The sequence below is a fragment of the Mandrillus leucophaeus genome, unplaced genomic scaffold (genome assembly GCF_000951045.1).
Source record: "Mandrillus leucophaeus isolate KB7577 unplaced genomic scaffold, Mleu.le_1.0 Scaffold68, whole genome shotgun sequence".
Taxonomy (NCBI): Eukaryota; Metazoa; Chordata; class Mammalia; order Primates; family Cercopithecidae; genus Mandrillus; species Mandrillus leucophaeus.
In genome coordinates this window covers 3,993,635-4,004,759 of record NW_012107363.1, presented here as the reverse complement: position 1 = coordinate 4,004,759, position 11,125 = coordinate 3,993,635, and the positions used below count along the sequence as shown (strand labels likewise).

Here is an 11,125-nt window from a genome sequence, read left to right as displayed (position 1 = left end):
GTCCCTCAGCGCATCAAAAGGTCATAGAGCACCAGACCAAGGTGAGAGCCAGGAGGTCAGGGGCTGGGCAGAGGGAAGTAAGGAAAGGGACACGGGAGGCTGGCAACAGAAGGAGGAACAGGTGATAGTCTGCGTTCCAATCCCACTGTGCTTTGATGCCATCAGCACCCCAACCCTGACCCTAATCCTCACCCTACCTAACCCCATCAGCACCCAACCCTACCCCAACCCTAACCTAACCCCATCAACATCCCAACCCTAGCCCTGACCCCAACTCCAACCACCTTCCAACCAGAGAAAAGGCAAATACATCCCTGAAGGACTTCATCCTTTGCAGAGCGCTCTCACGTCCTTCATCGTGAGAAATAAAGATGAAATCCTAAGATCCCCAACAGACTGAACAGACCACCCCTTGGCCAAGGGGACCCCAGAGAAACTTGGAAGCTGAGTTCCCACCATGATGGGAGGGAGGTGGGACCCACCTCGTTGTACCCTCTCCCTCCCTTGCTAACCATCCCTGGGCTTCCTCCCTCAGGGCTGCAGAGAAACTGGCTCTTCCAAAAGACTCCGCCCTGGTTTCAACCAACGCCTGACCTGCCCCTCCCTGGTGCCAGTTTGACACAGCAACCAGCCAGCATTCCTTCCTGGTAGGAGACCACGGGCCACAGAGAGCTTCTGGCCAGTCTGCGGGGGATGTGTAGAAAGGGTTTCCGTCTCTTCTGCTTCACCTTTTCACATCAGAGGGCGGAAAACTCCACCCTCAGGTCATGTTGCCATTGCCATGTCTTGAATGTGGGTCCTATGGAGAGGCAGGAAGCTCAAGTGCACGCATGTGTGTCTCCTTTCATGGATATTCATGATTCCTCTGATAGCTTGTTGAATATGTACATTAGGCTCCCCTGCTCAGCAAAGGGAACCTTCCTGTTCCCTTTGCCTCTCCCTCAACACGTCTGTTTCCAGCTTCTTTCCTGAAGCTACGCTTCCCAGCCATCAGAATGGCTGCCCTGCAGGCTGCATACCTCTATGAGGAATAAGGGTCTCCTTTCCAAACTTAGGAACCTTGTCATTCTTCAGTTGACAACCTTTTAGGCTCTAGGAGTCCACTTTGTTCACTGATATATCCCTAGGTCTCAGACAGTGTCCAATACAGAGTGAGCACTTCATAAACATTTGTTGGATGAATGGACAGTGAGCACGTCCGTCAGTGGCGGCTGGGCGTGCATACTCGCCTATCAGCACGTGTGTGTGGAGCCTCGTTCTGTCTCCAGCAAATTCGATTCGTGGCTTAAAGCAATAGAAATTTATTATCACAGCAATGGAGGCCAGAAGTCTGAGGTCAAGGTGTTGGCAGCACTGTGCTCCTCCCGAAGGCTCCATGGGGGGATCCTTCCCTGATTCCAGGAGTTCTTTGGCCGTGACCCCATCTCTCCACTCTCCCCCTCCCTCCCTGTGTGTCTCCTCTCCTAATAAGGACACCAGTCATACTGGATTAGGGTGGGCCCCAATCCAATAAGATCACGTTCACGCGTGCCGGGGGTTAGGACATGGACATAGCTTTCTGGGGGGACACAATGCATTCCATAATGACAGTTTTCTTTCTCTCGTTTTTGTTAATTACATGCTATCAGAAAACAATTAGTATATTTCTCATGAAGATCCAGATCTCTGTCCCTCTTCCTGCATGAGAACTGGCAGGGTGGACTTGCAAGGTAGCTGTTTCCTTCTGACAGGATATGTGCCACGGACCACCCTCCCAGCCCTCCTCTGGCCTGGGTGCTGCAGCCCTGGAGTTGCAGGCCCTTGATCTGCCCAGTGGTTTGCAACTGGGGGTGATTTTGCCCCCCAGAGGTTATCTGGCAATATCTGAAGACATATTCGGTTGTCGCAACTGAGGAGTGCTCCTAGTATCTGGTGGGTGGAGGCCAGGGAAGCTGCCAAACTTCCTACAATGCACAGGGCAGCTCCCATGACAAAGACGAGTGCAGACTAAAACGTCAGTAATGCACAGGTGGAGAAACTCTGTTCTACAGTGATAGGATATTGATCTGGGAATATGGCTGCCATGTAAAGACTACATTTCCCAGCTTCCCCTACATTAGGGGTGGGCATGTGACCAAGTTCTGGCCAATGGGGCATCAGCGTAAGGGAGGAACACAACCTCCAGGTGAGGCTGCCCCATGATGGAAGGGCCATGGGCTCCCATCCCACCATTGTGAGGCCATGGACGTGGTGCCAGGGCCCAAGCTGCCCACTGGGGATGGCAGGGAAAAGGCAGAAGGGGCCTAAAACTGGGGCTGCCCACTGGGGATGGCAGGGAAAAGGCAGAAGGGGCCAGGAAGTCCTGCCCAGACTTCCATGTGGGACAGAAAGGATCTTTTATCTTGCTCAAGCTGCTGTGCTTTGTGGTCTTCTTGTTACAGCAGCATCACCTGTACCTTGACTTACTCACAGTTATAAATCTCAGTCCAGGTCCATAGCCTCCCATGACAAATTTCTGGTTTAAATCAGAAGCTTTCTGGGAGGAGAAAACTCGAGAAGAAAACATAGCAGATCTTGCTGAGTTTGGGCCCAAGGTGTCCAGGTTCCAAAACAAACATTCCAGGGCTGTGGACAGTGGCGAGGACAGCTCAGCCTGCATCCCTGCCTTCCACAAATACTTGGGAATCAGGATCGACGCAGGAAGCTGGAGGAAGCTCCCAGGGTCAGGGCAAATGTGAGCATTCTTAGCTTATTTTCCCAAACATGTTAAGGACTCTTCTTCATTTTCCTATTAAAAAAACCTCAAAGCCAAACAAAACAAAACAAATCTCTGAACTCCCTCCAGCTCTGAAGCACTTGTCTGTTCTGGTCAGATTCACAAATCGTGGGCATAAATTACTTTTGTTGAATTAACCATTCCTACCCAGAACATTCTCTGGATTCTACCTGGAAGCAGCTGAAATACAAGGTATCAAACCTGAGGATGGCAAGGGTGGCCTTAGGGAGCACGTCACACCTCACACGTGGGCACCCGCCACCTATGGTCCTGCCCACACTTTCCACGCGGGCACGAGAGCAGGTGGTGTGTGGTGTCTGTGGTTTCCATAACCTCTGGCCACAGCTGGGGACAGAAGCTGTGTCACTCTGTGGCCCTTTGGAGCCATGCACATATTCAGGGCTCAGCAAATGAGAAGCAGCAATGCAGGGCGGAGTGGCTCGGGTGAGAGCTGGGCACAGGTGCTTGCTGGGTCTCAGTGTCTTAACTGAAGGAAAACTGCCTGCCTCATGGAGAGAGGGGTTCCTTCATTCATTCGCCATGCTGGGTGCTGGGGTGAAAGGTTGATTAGCACTGGGGTGCGCACCCCAAACAGGCTACATGGGAAACAGCAGCCCCTGACAGTGGGAAAGTGTGGGTGACGGGGGTCCCCAGGGAGGCGACCACCTTAGGGAAAGAAGCCCCAGCGTCCTGCCAGGGGCCCCTCTGTGGTCTTTGTCGGGGTGAGTGGCTACCGCAGAGGTGGTCACTGTGGGTAGAGACTGGATAGGGTAAGGCCTGAGCCCAAGCCCCAATCTACCGGCCACTCCTTGGAGACCTGGGGAGCCGCATCTGCTCCCACGGCCTCCGCTTTCTCATCTGCAAAGTGGCGAAACCATAGCACTCAACCCTCAGGGGTGATATCAAGGTGAAATAAAACAAAAGGCTTTCAAATTCTGTTGAACACCCTGAGAAATCATTGGAGGTCTCCAAAGGACAGCTACCCATGTTACGGAGGTCTGGGGTGAGCCTCAGTGGGTCAGTGGAGGATGCACTGGCCACAGGGTCCTGGACTCTGGCAGCCCGTCTGAGGTGGGGAGGGGTGGCCCATATAGCAGTGGGGAAATGGCCCAGGAAGCCTTCCCTGTGCTGTCAAGGTCAGGGCAGAAGCCCCCTCCACAGGAAGCCCTTCCTACTGCCCCAAGCCAGCACAGGCACCCTCAGCTCCTGTGGCCAGGCACTGCCCAAGGCTGATTTATCTGTGACCCCAAGCACAGCACGAAACCTGATACAGCGGAGCACCAGAACTATGTACTGTGTTGAAAATAATCAGAGCTGTCCTAAGATGGAAGCAGGCTGCTCAGAAAGCAGAGAGCTCCCCATCGCCTGGGGTGTGCAAGCAGAGACTGGGAACGGCCTGAGGCACATCACCAGGCAGACTCAAATGTCAGCTGGGAGCAGATCCAACAGTGATGATGATAACGGCGATGAAGATGATGATGATGAGGAGGAGGAAGAGGAGGGTCAACTGTAATTTACCGAGAGTTTGCTACATGCCAGGGATCCTAAGGTCTTAGTTCTCTTTATTAGAATTGTTTTTATTTGCCAAAGTAACTCAAGCACTTGGAACAAATTAAACAATACAGGGACAGATAAAGAGAAATGTGGCATCGGTCCCCCCCCAGGCCCACCCCTCCCCCAAGCCAGGTACCCAGGGCTGCCCAGTACAGATGGGTTGGCAGAGGCAATTGGTACACAGTACCCCAGTTAGTACTGAAAGTTGAGTATTAGAGACTCAGACGAGACAATTTGCCCAAGGACCCACAGCTGGGTAGACGTTGGGGGTGGCACAGAGTTTCAGTTGCCTCTCCAAGCTCTCCTTGGAGTCCTGAGATGCAGCTCAGCCTGACCCTCCTCTCCTCTCCTGGTGGCACCTGCTGGCCATGCGTCCTCCTCCCGCAGTGGCCCGAGGCTCCTGGGCAAGTCTGCCCAGCCCAGGCCTGTGCAAGGCCCTGTGCCCACACATCAGACTCCATCACGCCTGGATCTAGCAGGGCTGGCATTTTGATACCCATCCACGGGACTCCCGGGTTCCACCTCACACTCCCACAGTGCCCTCCAGGACTTGGGGGCCTGGAAAGACCCAGAAAGACCACTGAGTCCTGTCCCTCGATTCACAGGTGGTGAAGCAGAGGCTCAGATTTGCCCAAGATCACATAATGACTCAACGGCCGAGGCAGGGCTGCCAGCGGGCATTCCTCGGGACTGTCTGGAATTTGACGGTGCAGTGGCCTCCACCACACACGTTTCCACTCATCCATCCCTCAAACACCCGCGGGCGTTGCATCCATCTCCTGTGGCTGCGGTGAGAAATGATCACAAATGCCACCACTTAGAACCACACTAAGCCTCCTCTCCCAGTGCTGGAGGTCAGAAGTCTGAAGTGGTCTGCAGGGCCGGTGCCTTCCGGAGGCTCCAGGCCAGAGTCTGTCTCTTTGCCTCTCCAGCTCCCAGAAGCACCGCGTCCTGTAGCCACTGGTCCCGTCTGCACATCGCTCTGACCTCTGCTTCTGTCATCACACCTCCTCTTCTGGGACCCTCCCGCCTCTTTCACTTACGAGGACCCTGATGACACTGGGTCCACAGGTGTCACGGGGATCACCTCCCAGATGCAAGGTCCTCAGTCACGTCTGCAAAGTCCTTTTGGTATGCAGGGTCGCATGGGTCTGTGGGACATCACTCTCCAAAGGAGGCAGAATTGAGCTGGGGACAACTCACGAGCTTGGGGGACAACTCATGGCTTGGATATGTTCAGCTGCAAGTTACAGAACCTTCCTCCCTAAAAGGGTAAAACAGTAAATCTACTTAGTACCTCCCTCGGCAGGAGGAAGTCTGGCCAAAGCGGGGGTCCTGGGTGGGTTCTTGGAGGCTCAAGAACAATGGCACTGGGGACACACCCTCTTTCCTTCCATGGTTTTCATCCTTATCCTTAGCTCCTCCTGGTCACGTGACAGCTGCTGCTGCTCCGGGCATCACATCCTCACATGTGCCCTACCAAGCAGGAAGGCAGGCTGTGGGCCTTCTGACACATTTCGCCCTTGTCCTCAGGCAGGTTTCATTGGCTGGGACAGGGTCAAGTGGCCTCTCTCCTGCAGCCACCCTGCAACGGGCAGGGCCCAGATGGCTCCGGGCTGAGACCTCTGCAGATGTCATTCTGGGGAGTATGCACAGTGGCCACTAAGGCTGGGAAAGGTCACAGAGGAAAACCCAGCCAGCTCGAACCCAGAATCCAGGCAGCAGGCCCACTGCCAGCCTCCCTGCTAGGCCCAGGCCCAGGATGGTGGAGCAGGAGGTGAGGTCTTCCAGGCCGCCCTACCCTCGTCACCTCTGCATCTCCAGGGCTGCACGCAGAGGATGCTCCCTGGTGTCTGCGGACTGCGTGACAACTGAACCAGTGAAGGGCTGTCGGTTGAGGCTGGGCACTGGAGGGCTCTGAATGTCAGGCTCAGGCAGCTGGGGGCAGCCGCTGAGGGCAGCAGAGAGCCCCTAGCAGGAGAAGCTAGGTGGAGACTGAAGCAGGTGCAGCGGGCGGAAAGAGGTGGGGCTCGCAGGAAGCCGTGTGGCAGCTGAAAGGGTGGGGGGTGGCAGGGATCTGAGCTTGGACCCCAGCAGGGCCAGGGCTGAGGTACACAGCTGGTGCTCAATAAGACATGCTGACCCACTGCTTTAATCTATTACACTCATTGCAAATCAAAGCCAGTCCCCGAAGCAGTTCTTTCTCCAGAGGGACTTCCGCCAGCTCTGTAAGAACTCGACTGTGCCAAACCCATCAATGCTGATCAATATGCAACAGCTCAGAGAGCCAGCCCAGGCCACGGCTCCCTGCCACATCCTGACAAGACAAATCAGTTTCTGGAATTCTTCAGGGAGGGGCAGGGAGAGAAGCAAGTCTCATTTTTCCCTGACTCGTCTTTAAAAATGAAATTTCAAATAAACATAGGGAAAGAAAGCTCAGCTCAGCTCAGCTCAGCTCCGGGGAGAAAACATGTCCTCTTGGTCTTGGTCTTGAGACAAGAAGACAGGGCTGGCTTCCCTCAGTTCCCACACCCACCAGGGCTGAGTGGAGAGCAGTCTCGCCCAGACTCCAGACTCTTCCCTTTCCCCTGCAGACACCAACCAAGGGCAGAGATGGGCAGGCGCCACCCCCACCCCCAGGAGCTCACAGCCAAGTTGGGGGAGGGGGTGGCTCAGGGCTGGCGAGGGCCTCAGAATGCTCTGGTCCAATGCTCCCATTTTACAGACAGGGGAAACTGAGGCCCGGGAAGCCAGAAGGCTCCCCCACTGCCAGACAATAAGTAAGGGAATGAGCAGCCACATCTGATGATCCCAAACACCACGGAACCGAGAAAAGGTCCTGTCGGCCAGGGTCACTGGGTCTGGCACAAGCAGCCACCAGGTGAAAGCACCCCCTGCACTCAGCACCCAGCAAGCATCAGTGTGGCTAAGGAGGCTGGAGCCAGGCCCACAAGCCCATTTGCCCTTCACGGCACCCATCCTGCCACCAGGCTTTCATCCAGCTCCTTCTGTGAGCTGAGAGCCCGGCCCTGGACCAGGCAGTGGGGATGGGACACAGTTGAGACGCATGGTTACTGATGATGGCCACACCCCACGGGGCATGCAGGAGGCCAGCAAAAGGGGCCCAGATCCAGCCTGGGAGGTCAGGGAGGCTTCCTGAAGGAGGAACATCATGGGACAAGGCTTGAAGAAAGAGAGCCCCAGGAAAGGTGCGGCAGAGGGCATCCAGGCCTGTGGACAGCACATGGCCAGGCCCAGAGTCCACAGGAGGTAGTGAGAAATGTCCTCGAAGTCTGGAGAGGAGGGCTGACTCCAAGAGCCAGGTGGAGCTGTGCAGGCAAGGGAGGCGATGCAGAAAACAGCTGCAGCCCTGGAAGAGCTGGCTGCAGCAGAAACCCAGAAATACATCTTCTCCTCAGCCTAGGAGGGTGGGCAAGACCACAGGTGCCACATATGTGCATACACATCCATATGTGCGAACCCATGTGTGCACATGCATGACTGGGGTCATGCATAGGGACAGATGTGTGCAGCACAGGCATAAAAACGTGTGTGCAATGTGCATGGATTTGTGTTATCTACATAGGCAAGGGTGTGCATGCATGCGGTATGCACAGGTATGTGCACAGCATGGGTACATAACATTTCTACATATGCCAGTGTCATGTATATGCATGTGTAGAGATACATGTGCAAAGAGCACATGTATGTTAGTGCATATGTATGTATGCACCTGCATGTGAATAGTACATGGACATGTGTGTGCACACGTAGGCATGCATGTGAACATGTATGTGTGCATACATGTGTGCATATTCTGTATGCATGGATGCACTGCAGAATCCTTATGGTATATGTAGACAGTGTGTACGTGGATGTGTGCATGCATGTGTGCATGAATGGGTTGCATGCTTGCATGCATGTGTGGATATGTGTATGTATGGGTGTTCATGCTTGCATGCACATAGATGTGTGCGTGCACACACATATGCCTTGGCATGTTCATGTGTGTGCATGGATCTATGTGTGCACAAGGACGTGTGTGGATACATATGTGTGTGTGGACACTGTACATGTATGTATGTGCATGCATGCCTGTATGTGCAGGGAGAGGGTTTGAGGAGCCAAGCTCCCCTCCACCCGAGCTGAGGCTGCTCATGAAGCCCAGAGGTGCACACTCACATCCCTTCTCAGGGTCTGCCCGGCCCCAGCTCTTTCTGGCACAGCAGCTGGGGCCCCAAGTCTGATGGCTACATGGCCCTGGGTGGACCAACCCTGTCCTCCTGGGCCCCACGCATCACGGGTGAGATACAGGCGGGTTCACCTCTGCAGCTCCAGGACGCGCCACTTCTAGGTTCTCAGTTCTAGGAAACACCTCTAGGTTTCCCTTCTGAAATCTGCCCACTTCTGCTATGTACCCCCATGCACACGCACACACATCCCCCACAACCCCCGCCAGTGCAGCCTGACTACCCCAGCACCCTCCTTCCTCGCCCCTCCTAGTCGTGCCGAGCCCGCATCGTGCCTCTTCAGGACAGGAAGTCTTGCTGGGTGCATGCTGTTCTGCTTGTTACGGACAATCTGGAGCAGTTCCTCAAGCCTAATTTCAAGGTCTGGGGGAAGAGGCCTCTCCAGCTCCCTTGCAAACAGCTGTGGTCTCCAGGGCCTCCCACCACAGGCAGGCCTGCGTGCAAGGCAACCCCTATGCATGGCCCAGGGCTTCGCTTCCCCTAATGACTGGGCCCCAGCCTTTTGCCCCTTGGCTCCATCCAGGCCCTGGACTGGACCCTTCTGCTCCCCCCCTGGTCATGCCAGGAGGTGTTGCCAGCAGCATGCCAGCATGCTGGCTGCCATCCCCAAGGGCCTGGGCCACTCACTGGCCAGGCGCTCCAGATGCCCTCAGCCTGGCCTGTGAGTGGCCCCTGCCTTCAGCCCTCCTGAGCAGTGGGAGGGTTCATCTAGCTCAGGGCCCCAGGTGCTCCGTGCCCTTTGGCCTCCAAATTCCTGTGCCTGGGCTGCCATCTCTCGGGAACACAGAAGCCAGGATCCTAGGTAGATCCCCATGCCCCTGTGCATCCCCCAAAGCGCTTCTCAAAATGAGAGTCCCTCATGCTGGGGGTGCGGGGCACGCAGATGCCAAGGGAGACAGCCCTCCTCCAAAGCCTTCGTCTGGCCCCTGCCACTGCTCTTTCCTGAGTCCTCCTGTCTCCCCATGCCCCCAGTACGAAGTCCACCCCCACCGGAGCAAGCACAGCCTACAGAGGCCTCCCCTTCCTCTTAACGCCTCCCCCTTCTCTAAGCACAGTTTGGTCACCTCCTTCAGGAAGGCTTCCTTGACAACCCTGCTCTTAGGCTGGGGGAGGAGCCCCAGGGCACTGATGGTTGTCAGCGCATTCACCTCAGTGGGTGGCACCGTCCACCACAGATGGTGCGCGCCTCAACTGAGGCCAGGGCCCCTCACTCTGTACCACTGCAGGGGGCTCAGTAGAGACAAGGGATCCACTGCGCCAACCATGAAGGAAGCAGGTGTGTGTGGGCTTCCCTGAAAAATGTACCTCCAGGTGCCCTGGGCAGGTGGCACCTTTTAGGCAACCAGGACCAGGAGTGCCTTTAGCAAGGATGGTGACTCTCCACCTTCTCTGGGTCACACACCTCCCACAGGACAGCCATAGCCTTTTGCTTCCCCAAAGGGCACATGTGCCCCAGACTAGCACAGGACTGACATGGAAGGCTTTGGCTCCAAAGTGCGCTCCTGCTTGGCAGGCCCATCAACTGAAATATTTGCTTTCTGCCTGGCCCCGGCTTGGCCTCCACACCCCCAGTGCAGGCCCCGTTGGTGACAAACATGGTGAAGAACGAAGCTGTAGCTCCTGGCAGCGTCTCTGCGGAGACAGACAGGCTCCTCAGTAAAGCTGAGCAGCTGAGAACACGACAGGCTCTGAGACTAAAGCTGGCACCCTTCAGGAGCTTAGAGAGAAGCTGCCTCAGGCCACGGGCATGGATAGGCATCCCAGGGGCGGGGAGCAGTCACTCCAGCCCCTCCTCATGATGACCTCCTGGGCACCCAGAAGCGCCCCTTCCCCGCCGGCTCTAGATACAGGATGGACAGCTTCCCTACCTCTCCCCTGCGGGCCCATGCAGGGGGAGGCCAGCCAGCAGGGGTGCGTTTCTGGACGTCTAGGGGAAGGCTTGTCCCTTCGGTCCTAGCGGAGAAACACATCAGGCCTGAGAACTCCAGCTCTCCTCCTGGACCACCTCGTCCCTCGAGGTCCCTCTCCCACAGACCCCAGGCGGACTGGAGGCAGAAGCCAGCACCCAACATGGGCCACAGAGTGACAGCGCACATCTGCAGAACGGAGGTGCACGGACTGGGGCGAGGGTACACGGGTGCTACCTCAACGGCCGCTCTCTCCTGAGCCCACCCTTGCAAATAGCTCATCATCCAGGCAGCTCCGTTCTGGGTGTTTGTCAGAGGTGGTGACTTTGAACACTTCTCCATCCTTTAAAAGCAGGGCCTGAGAGCCTAAGGATTAAACTTCAATCACTGCTAACATGGGTGCAGAGCTTGGGAGCTTGCCCAGGGCTTCCACAGTCACCGCCGTTAGTTATGATTCATGCTCCAGCAGCGCTGGGAAGAGGGCCGAGGGAACTGAGGCCGGGATGGGTGCGGAGGTGGCTCTGCCGGGGAGCGCCTATCCGGGATGTGGTCCGGACCCTGAGCTCGGCAGGACCTGTGCGCACCCAGGCAGCGTCGCGTCCTCCCCCAGGCTGCGAGAGGTTGCTCTGCCATCAGGCCATGGACCCCGAGCCGCCCGT

The 11,125-nt window shown here is 56.1% G+C and overlaps 1 long non-coding RNA gene across 1 annotated transcript; it reads right to left on the bottom strand.

Annotated features, from left to right (window-relative positions):
• Window positions 1-4,300: 4,300 nt before the first annotated feature.
• LOC105555303 lies at window positions 4,301-8,962 on the bottom strand. The gene is made up of 2 exons (XR_001008455.1): window positions 5,692-8,962; window positions 4,301-5,573 (listed from the first exon to the last, which is right to left on the bottom strand). It is a non-coding gene; the product is annotated as an uncharacterized LOC105555303 (long non-coding RNA).
• Between the last annotated feature and the right edge of the window lie 2,163 nt (window positions 8,963-11,125).